This window comes from Pinus tabuliformis, chromosome 2_1, assembly GCF_031772625.1.
Source record: "Pinus tabuliformis cultivar Carrire ecotype Pingquan chromosome 2_1, CPIR1, whole genome shotgun sequence".
NCBI lineage: Eukaryota > Viridiplantae > Streptophyta > Pinopsida > Pinales > Pinaceae > Pinus > Pinus tabuliformis.
In genome coordinates, this window is record NC_142299.1 from 223,737,301 (window position 1) to 223,748,251 (window position 10,951).

Sequence of the window (10,951 nt, forward strand, 5' to 3'; positions counted from 1 at the left end):
AGGAGAACCCCAGAGTAATGGAAGTTACTGCTGTTGCTGGCTCACAGAGTTCTTCTGAAGCAACCCTAATAGAGCTAGCTTGCTCATTCCTACATCGGATAGCAGCGAGGCCAAAAATCCTCCCGTACACAGATATGGTCAAGTGGATACTTGATAGCGCAGAAATAAAAAATAGACAGTTCAAGGTTCATGGTCAAGGGCTCATCGGGTCATTCGCTGCGCAGGATTTAAAGCTCATGTATCATCTGCCTGAACCACAGGCAACTTATAACACGCAATTCATAGAGAAATTCGTGAAGGAGAACCAGAACCTGTCAGAAACCACCAAAGACTGGTCCAGAAAAGACGAACCGCTCAAGAAAGATAAACACGGTATGTACAGTATTGGTTCCCTCACCTCCCCATATTGTTTTGCTGCTGCCATGCTCTGTAGAATATTTGTGTTGTTGGGAAAAGTATCCAATTCGGAATGCCCCTATCCCACTCTAAGGTGTGATAGTGCCTTAGCAACAAACGAGGTAAACTAATTGAGTATTCTTCTTTATGAAATGTAAATGAGGGAGAAGGATCTAACTAACCTGTGTCTTCTGCTAGTTTGCCGATCCAAATCACTCCTCTTCTCAGTAGCTCCCAGCTTCTTGCTCCTTCACCGGCCCAGCTTCACCGAATTCCTGCAAGATCACAAGAGAGAGAAACTACACGAAGATACAAATATACATTCATAAAAAGCTCAAGATCATATTAAGCTAAACATGTAAGCATAACAAAACATCATTGGTACACAGCATGTAGGAGAAACTCAAATAGTTTATTGATATGATAATAAATTCCAAGAGGAGATACAACCAAGTGAGTTCCGATTCAGCATCTACCTCCCAGCAAAGGAATCCCTTCCTCTCCTCCAACAAAGCATAAATCACCCAATGCACTAATCTCAATCTCAAACCAACAGCAATTCTCTGCAAAGTACAAAATTCCCGCCTCCTGAACCTCTGGGTGAGAGATCCATATATAGATGTAAGCAGAGAGGATGAGTCAGCTTATGTTTTGACTTGTGGCTTCTCTCTGTCAGTTCTTGCTTCCACTTGGAGGTTGAGAACCTCTTACTCATCACTAGTCGAATTCATTGAGGCAAGTGTCATTGGAGAAGATTCTGGAAGCTTCCAGGGTCTTTCCACCTCGTTGAATGAGCTTGCCATTTGTCATTTCCCGCTTAGCGCACCCTGGTAGTGCTTCCATTTGCGTTGCAGTGCACCTAGCCAGTGTAGTCTCTGCATTTCAACGCAGGCAGCTAGTGGAGCCTCTGAATTGATCCTGAATTGACTATTTCTGAGTGGTTTTTGGTGGAGAACTTCTGGGAGAAGCTGTCATTGGTTGACCTTGTTCCTTTAGGAGCTGTAACAACATCTTTAGGGACTTTGGATCCCTTGAATTATGGACATTTCATGCTTATAGATGTAAGGCACAAAAATGTCTATAACAGTTTCCCCCTAAAGTATGAGGCCGTTTATCGGGTGAAATGCTTTATTAGGAGGATCCGAAGTTCATTCAATGCCGGGAGGAGACCTGTAATAAGATACAATACAATATATTATTTTTCATACTGTTTTCATGATCTAGCTGAGGCGGGCATTCCCATGCTCAGCTTTATAAATTCATTTTTATGTACATAGGACAGACAATTGTCTGATGATAGACTGATGATCCTGCTGAAATCATCATCCTTTGGTAGGATGATTGTCTGTGTTGCAATGCTGTACATGTCAATGTCTTTATTTTTCCTGAATTTATATCGCAGCCCGGATGGATGAAACTAGATCCGGGGTCTTCAAACTCGTTCGATCTTCACTCTAAGTACAAGTCGATCCATGTGAGAAATGTTCTGAAGTCGAACATGGAAAGACATCGCTTGATTACCAGTCAATGAGGTAAACCGTTAACAAGCGCGAGGGGAATCACCGATAATGATAATGACCCTCAAGGTATTGCAGTACAATTCACGTGGTGTGAATAAAGGACTTGGCGTCGAACACCACGCAAAATCTTTCGGTCGAAGGTCATTGATGTATACCTGTCGCCGGAAGTGAGAAACTTGCCATTGAGGCATGCAAGCTTCAAAGTACTGAAGGGGGTGTCCCTAGATCAACTTCTTGGATAATGAGCTGATGTCGACAAGAAGCGATCCGTCAAAGGAGGGCCTTAATTTATCCCACATCAGTGACACGGAACAAAGCAAATGATTTTGATGGAGGTGAAAACAATCTGATGATATATGGTTCAGGGTGGCGGTCATGAAAGAATGAAGGATAATGTATGGTAGTGGATGGGACATGGTTGACTTCTCTGGATGACTTCTTTTGAACATATCGGCGACAATTTTGTGATGGATTGGTAGCATTTACCCCAAAGTTGGATGGTATGGCGAGACCATGGTGATGTGACCGGTGAATGAAACAACCCAACCCGACTTAGGCACGGAGTGGAAGTGTCATGTTCAAGAGCGACTTGCTACCAATAAAGTTCTTTGAGTTTCTTCCCAATTTTTCCCCAGTCATTGCTGACCAGTACCTCTTTATTTTTGTCAAGCTTGAGGAGGATAACATATGCTTGTTCTATAATTTGCCCTTCGGGCAAACCCATCGCTATGTTTTAACGAGCCTAGCGATAGTGAAACTCGTTCTCGTCTAAAGACAAGTTTGTCGCTATTTAATGTTTTTAACGAGTCTGACGACAAAGATAACTCGGTCCTTTTCATTTTTAGAGAGTCTAAAAAGGTACGTAAATTCAACTCCGAAAGTCCTTTTTCGTCATCTAATCCCTTAAGTCCGAAAAAGTATAAAACAATACAGAAGGGATGAATTTTCGATAGTTTTTACGAGCCGAACAAAACAAGCGCTCGATCTTTTTGTGCAATAATCCCTCAGGTCCAAAAAGATTAAAATCTAGAGGAGGGATAGCACTTCCGGTCGCTTTAACGAGCTGGAAGGCCAAAACTCAGCAATCTTTTCATATTTTACGAGTCAGATGAAAAGAGCTTAAAGAAGACTCGTCTTTTGAGGAACGAGTGATAAAACGGCTTAGCAGCTGATTCCAGGTAAGGGTTGGAATTTTCCAATCACGGCAGTGTCACAAGGATGGCTAGTGAAATCACTCTTCGCAGCTGTTCCTCAAAATGGGTAAACAATCATATGGAGGTGAACGATCGGCCAATGAAAAGTGGAGGTGACGGTGCAAACACGACCAAGGCTTTAATGGCTGATAATGTTACGTTCACGGTGGTTACTTACCGGAGGGTAGTTCATTTTTTAATGAGCTTAAACGCGGAAAAACACTGCTCGGTCTTATGTTTATTTTTAACGAGCATGAACTATGTGCTAAAACTGCTCAATCTTATGTTTATTTTTTAACGAGCATGAACTATGTACTAAAACTGCTCGATTAATCCAGTCATATGATAAGAATGTCTCATGTAAGATCCCATTTTTTATGGAGCTTGCGCCTTACAAAGCTTTGCTCATGGAATCCTTTCTTTATGCAAGTTCGGAAATGAGTAATCCTACGAGTTTAAAGGGTTAGACCTACAGGTTTAAAGGGAGGACCTAAAAATTTAAAAAATAAATAGCCGCCCCTTGCTTGCATTCAAAAAGGTTTGCATGCCCCCAGGTATAAAACAGAGTTTCAAGGTTACCCCTACTTTAGTCCGATAAAACATTTGTTTCAGCGAGAGAGGCCTACCTCTTACAGGTCACCCAAAGATTGTTCTATTAATCTTTCAAACAAAACACTTCTTCGGCAATGTCTACCGAGATAGACAAAGGTGATTGACTCAGTTCTGTCAACTCACATAACTTTGACAAGAGAATATTATTCTAGAATAACCCCACTTCCAAGACGGACGGGGTACAGACTAGTCATATTCTCCTGCGGAAACCTACCCTATACCCAAAGTTTTCCTGTCGAAGCAGACCAGGACGCATGCCCCCTAGGTTCCAGTCATATCCCTCCGAATTACTCGCGCTCATCGGGAGGACGGACCGTGGGTTGAGACATTTCTTGCGTGAAAAGACCATTTAGGGATGGTATATGACTATTTGCGATGCGTGATCCGGGAAATGAAAGCTGGTCCACGAGCTTGACCACTTTTCCTTCGTGCGGAAAACACATTACTCTAAAGAGTGAGGAGACGATGGCTCCCATGCAATATATATAGTCTCGTCCAAGGAGTAGGTTATAATCCAAGGGTCCTTGAACGACCATCACATTCATTTGAACGGTCTTCCCTTTCAATGTGATAGGCACATTGGGGAGGATCCCTAAAGGTCGACTGGTTCCTTTATCGAAGCCTGTCATATTTCTCATTTCAGGCAAAAGCGCTGGCGAACCAAGCACTTTCCAAGCAATAGAGGAAAGGATACTCACAGATGCCCCCTCATCAATGATGGTGCCAGCCATGACCATTCTGTATATTTGGACGATAATTCTGAATGGTATGCTTGCTGGCAAACGGGGTCTGCCTAGTTGGTTCCAGTTGAAGGAGACAACTAGGTTGCTTGGTGGTGGGACCGAATAAACGGCCGGGTATCGCTCTGACAAACTTCCTTCCTGCGATAAAGAAATGGGGGGATTGCCCCCGTGCTTGTCGGAGTCTGTGTTGATGAAGAGAATTTGGATGGTGTCATCTTTATCCTCTTCAGTGACTGTATCATTCAAAGATAAATCCTCTGAAGGCAAGACCGGGTCAACTGCCGCCTCGACCTTTTGACTTTTGTCAGGTATGGATTCAGCTGGTTTATCTTCAATGACCGGCGCTTCAGCTGACCACTTGAGCGGGCCAGCTGGATTTTCAACTAACGAAGGACTCGGCAAGAGTTTTTTATATCCAGGAGGAAGTCGTAACGTGAAACCGGACGATCATCCAAAACTCTTTTCGCTTCGTCTAAGAATGGACAACGGTGGATGGCATGATTGCCTTCGCACAGTCTACAGGGAGATCTAGCTCTCCCTTTTTGTCCAAGGACTTCACTTTCGCTAGTTGACGGTATGCATTCAACATGGCTATCAGAGGTTGATCCACCGGATTGTGCAAACGGGGGGACCAGTGCCTTAGTATCCGAGGGATGCAGGGACAATCTCTGTGGAAGTGGTCTCCCTTGCATATGACACATGGCGATTTAGGCCTAGTCAGTGCTGTGTGTGGATTTTTGTTAGACGACACTTGTTTGCCCCCAGTCGCTTTTGGCTCCTTCTTCTTCTTCTCTTTCTTCTTCTTTTCCTTCTTCTCCTTAGGAACTTGGTTTTTTGTTTTACCAGTTCCGTCAAGCGAAGAGGAAGGAGGAGAGGAAGAATTAGAGGAAGTAGAAGGCTGGTGGGCAACTCTGGACTGGTCTAACTGTTGATTCGATTGTTCAGGAATAGTGGTGTTCTGAACGACATTGGTTGAGAAGAGCCAGACCGGCAAGCCAATTGTCAGTGCTGGAAGCAACAATGTGGCCATATGGGGCACACCAACATCTCCCCAAGAGGAGAAGGGACTAGGATTTCCACCAAGGGGAATTCCTTGGTTGGTGGGTTCCATTTTCTCAACCTAAAGATCAACGCAGGAAAAAGGGGTGATTGTTCCGTTTAAAATAAATTTTAACGACGCTTAGACACAACTTGCTTTTTCAATTTTAAAGAGTCGAGAAAAAACTAAAGATGACTCTAGTCTCCTTCGATGTTTTAACGAGCCTGAAGTGACAAATGCTCGGATGGACTTTTTCCGTTATAGAGTCTGAAAAATGCCAAAAGGAACTGCTCTGGAGTTCTAGGTAGAGGGTGTGCCAAACTTTTTGCAAAACCGCAGAATACTTTTTAAGGTATGGGCGGTCAATCTTCCCGAATGCTGTGTTCAGCGCATTTCGATCAGTAGGGCGGCCGACACGGTTTCCTATGGATAAAGGTTTTATTCCTATAGGGGTATCCCAATATATACTCGACGGTACGTGGGAGCATAATCCGTACTGGCGCTATCGTCTCTCAGGAGGAATCACCCAACCATCAGCGAGATCGACAGTCACCAGGTTTTACGACGCCGGAACACGTCTCTAGCCTAGACCTCTATGTTGTGCGTTAAGTTACAAAGCGTTGCTAAGTTCATTCAATTTATTTTAGGTTGATCTTTCTTAGAAGTTTGCCTTTTTGGATCACCACGAGATGTATGATACAATTCCTAAATGTAGTCTAAAGATGATAAGAAAGCTTTTATATCTTTTCAACAATGAAAATCCTAGCTACAAGGGGAAAAGGAAGACACAAACTTTTCTCAAAGAGCATAGAGCACACTGTAATGCACTTTTCCCTAAATCAAAGCATGCAAACTATCAAAATGCAAATGCACAAATGCATGTATTTGTTTTCGCTTTCTTAATATTGATGCCTAAAAAGAAAGCTGTTGTACAAATTTGAATTCGATTTCAAGTGAAAACATAAACAAGTTCCTTTTTAAAAATCAAAAAGACGATTACGACACTATGATTTACTCGTTTCGACACTAGAAATGCATAAATTCAAACCAAACGACAAAAGTAAGAGCTCAATCAACTGTGAACAACAAACAAACTCACTCCTAAGATCAAAACGACACTTACGACAGGTCTAGATCTAAGGGCGACAGTATGACTAGTTTACTTTTGTAATGGGAAACTGCAAATGATGTAACAAATACACAAAGAACAAATACAGTTTCTTTATATAACTGAGGCGAAATTGAGGCAAAGAAAAGGGGTTTCAGATAGGTACACTGACTGATAACAGGCTGCAAAAAACAGAGATAAAACTGAGCAAAAGGAAGCAGGGAACCACAGCTGCACAAGGCAAAGGCTGATCAGCGCACCCTCAGCACAGAGAAACTGAACTTCAGCGCAGGTATCCTTCACGGGACCTGCGTTGAAATGCAGAACCTCTTCACAGAGTCTGCGCTGAAGCAAAAACGAGAGTTGTTTCTGGGTTCTGGGTCACGGTTTGCAGTTAAATCTACAGTTTTTGGCCGGATCAAAGCTATCAATTAGGTACAATTAGGAGGATGATTTAAAGGAGGACTAAGATCTATCACAAAGCGCTGTTAGAGCACTTGTGGATCAGTTTGTTCAGATCATAAAAATAGGCCCAGTGAATGGACTAGAGTGGCAGATCTCTACTTTGCATTTGAAAATGGCAAATGCATTTCGATTCAGCACTCCTGAGTTTATGAGAAGAACAACAATAGAAACACAAATAAACTAACAAGATACTCTCCCCAGCGGAGTCGCCAATTTGTTGTTGGGAAAAGTATCCAATTCGGAATGCCCCTATCCCACTCTAAGGTGTGATAGTGCCTTAGCAACAAACGAGGTAAACTAATTGAGTATTCTTCTTTATGAAATGTAAATGAGGGAGAATGATCTAACTAACCTGTGTCTTCCGCTAGTTTTCCGATCCAAATCACTCCTCTCCTCAGTAGCTCCCAGCTTCTTGCTCCTTCACCGGCCTAGCTTCACCGAATTCCTGCAAGATCACAAGAGAGAGAAACTACACGAAGATACAGATATACATTCATAAAAATCTCAATATCAGATTAAGCTAAACATGTAAGCATAACAAAACATCATTGGTACACAACATGTAGGAGAAACTCAAATAGTTTATTGATATGATAATAAAGTCCAAGAGGAGATACAACCAAGTGAGTTCTGATCTAGCATCTACCTCCCAGCAAAGGAATCCCTTCCTCTCCTCCAAGAAAGCATAAATCACCCAATGTACTAATCTCAATCTCAAACCAACAACAATTCTCTGCAAAGTACAAAATTCCCGCCTCCTGAATCTCTGGGTGAGAGATCCATATATAGATGTAAGCAGAGAGGATGAGTCAGCTTATGTTTTGACTTGTGGCTTCTCTCTGTCAATTCTTGCTTCCACTTGGAGGTTGAGAACCTCTTACTCATCACTAGTCGAATTCATTGAGGCAAGTGTCATTGGAGAAGATTCTGGAAGCTTCCAGGGTCTTTCCACCTCGTTGAATGAGCTTGCCATTTGTCATTTCCCGCTCAGCGCACCCTGGTAGTGCTTCCACCTGCGTTGCAGTGCACCTAGCCAGTGTAGTCTCTGCATTTCAACATAGACAGCTAGTGGAGCCTCTGAATTGATCCTGAATTGACTATTTCTGAGTGGTTTTTGGTGGAGAACTTCTGGGAAAAGCTATCATTGGTTGACCTTGTTCCATTAGGAGCTGTAACAACATCTTTAGGGACTTTGGATCCCTTGAATTATGGACATTTCATGCTTATAGCTGTAAGGCACAAAAAAGTCTATAACAATTTTGGATGCCAGATATCAATAAATTTTCATCCGAATGGTTACCATTACTAGATGCTGCCACAAATGCTACTATTGTAGATTGGGCCAAAATTTTATCAGATAACCTAATCACGGCTATTGTCAGTTACCGGTCCAAAAGGGCCACATCTCAAAGGATTTATCCTCCTTTTTACCTAGCTGCATATATTATGGATTCAATATGTTATGTGTCTAAATTCCCTGTTATGGGTTGGAAGTGGACAACTCAAGACCCCTTACCCATCCATGTCTATCATAAGGAATTGTGGGACTCTCAGTTCACTCCATACTTCTACCAAATTTGTCATGGAATTATGCTGCCCTTGTATAGAATGCTGTATGATAAAGATCCTCCGAGGTGCTCACCTGAAGCACAGGTAGACATCCTCCCCATCGCAAGATGGTTCGGGGAGGAATTGTTCACTTATGTTAGGGTATTTGGAAGTACTGCACCCCCTCATGTTCTACCTTTGTATATCCCTAATAAACTCCTAGCTCGAGAAATTGCATATCAAACCCGTGGAGAAGGTGGCCTAACTAAAGACTTAAAGGACAAAAAGAAGGCTATATGGCCACAATTTCCTGTAGCTTGTGGGGCCTTTTCGTTATTTGATGTAGGTCACACATTCACTGAAGTACAGAATATGACGTGTTTACAACTATTTAAATTCTCGGGAAGACCATTTGACCCGAATGAAGTTGCCCAAAATTTAACAACTACAGTCAAGATAAAAGTGTTCGTTGGGAAAAAGGATTTATTTGATGATATATTCTAACATAAAAGCACACTTCAAGAGATTTTTCGCGAAGCTCAATTGCAATTGTCTCCAGAAGATTTTCAAAAGTTCATGGTATACAGAGAAAGAAGATTAGCCAGTATTCCTCTAGAGAAACTACGACTGTCCGCAAGAGAACCAACTCCAAGCGTTAGTCTCAGTGGGAGTTCAAGCACTAACGGATCTAAATCTAAATCGGAACAAGAAATGCTCGAACACTCTAAAAGATCTGGAAATGACCAGGATAGGAGAAAAGAGTTAGCCAAAGATACTGCTCAGTCAATGGAACTTCTACAACGACAGGTTATTGCCTCCCCGCAAAAAGATCCTCCTCCTCTCATAATTGAAGCACTACCAGTCACGACTGAATTAGATAAGGAATGGGAAACCTTCAACGAACTGATCAATCTTGAAGGACAAGCCCTAAGAACACTTGTGAGCAATACACAGGTAGCACAGGAAGTAGTCACACCAATAGTTAGCGATGTCTCAAATACGGAGCATATTCCTATTGCCCCATCTTTTGAGCTTATACTTAACATAGAAGAAATTCCCCCTCTGGATATATTTTATAGTCCCCAACATAAAGTAGTGGTAAGAAGACAGAGAAAGAAAAGGAAATTGGAAAATACACTCTCTCAAGATGCAGAACAATTAGATGTCTTGTGGAAATATCCCACCAACAATCCTACTGAAAATCTCACCAAACTATCTCAGATTGCAGGAGCGTACGCCTCTGCGACTATTGATAAAGCATCGGAAGTACAACAGTTGTTGAAAGAACGGGAAGATCAGATACAAGTATTGCAACAACAATTGCAACAAGCCAACACCAATAATGAAGTACAGAAACAACTTGAAAGGTTGCAATAGGACTTCCAGCAAATGCAGATAGGATATCAGAAAAGTTTGGATGAGAAAGGAAAGCAGTTACAAGATTTACAAGAGATGCACAAAGACGACCCTAAGCTCATAGAGTTTATTTCAGAATCTATTTCCTTGAATGAACAATTACTACAACAGCAAGAAGTGTTGGGCCAAAAGATATCACAGTGGGGTTATTATTGTGAAACTAGTGATAAGATCACTAATCAAGTGGTCGATTTACGAAGTGACTATGATCTGATTGATAAACGGGTGACTGAGTACTTGGCTTGGCAGGATGAAGACGAGGGAAAAAGAGCAGGCGCACCAAGGATAAATGAGAACCATAAAGAGCTGCTCTTTAACAAGTGGGACGATCAAATCAGGGAGGCAGAACAAGCGGCAGAAACAGCAGCCACGGCAGCAAGCAGTCTTATTGACTGTGTAAATGAGAATTTGCACAGGGCAAATTTGATCGCAGAAACCACCCCAGGATATTTACCGAACAAACTACAACTAGAGGCGGAATGGAAACAGAGAGCGCAAGAAAAGGAAAAAGCAATTCAAGCGCTGAACAGGTTAAATTGGGAACATTACTAGACATACTTGGTAAAGCCGCATAGTCAGTGGATGACTGTGAAGTGTATCATAAATGCGGCCGAAAAGATGGCACCAGCTCTCATCGATTCCGTTTTCTCAGCTCAGCTCAAAGCAGAAGTCAGCCAGCCGACTCTCCTTAAACCAATGCTGAATACATGCAGTTTTAAAGACCAGATACAAAAGTAGTTTAGTTCTGGATTTAATTTTCACTTTAAATTTTGCTTAGAAAAAGGGTGGTCATTTAAATCGCATCCTAAATTTTTGTAAATAAGTTATTATTAGATTTAGGAAGTAGTATTTAAACCCTTCTCATGCATTTAGAGAAGGGTCCAAAAATTTATCAAAAACTTGTCCTGAGA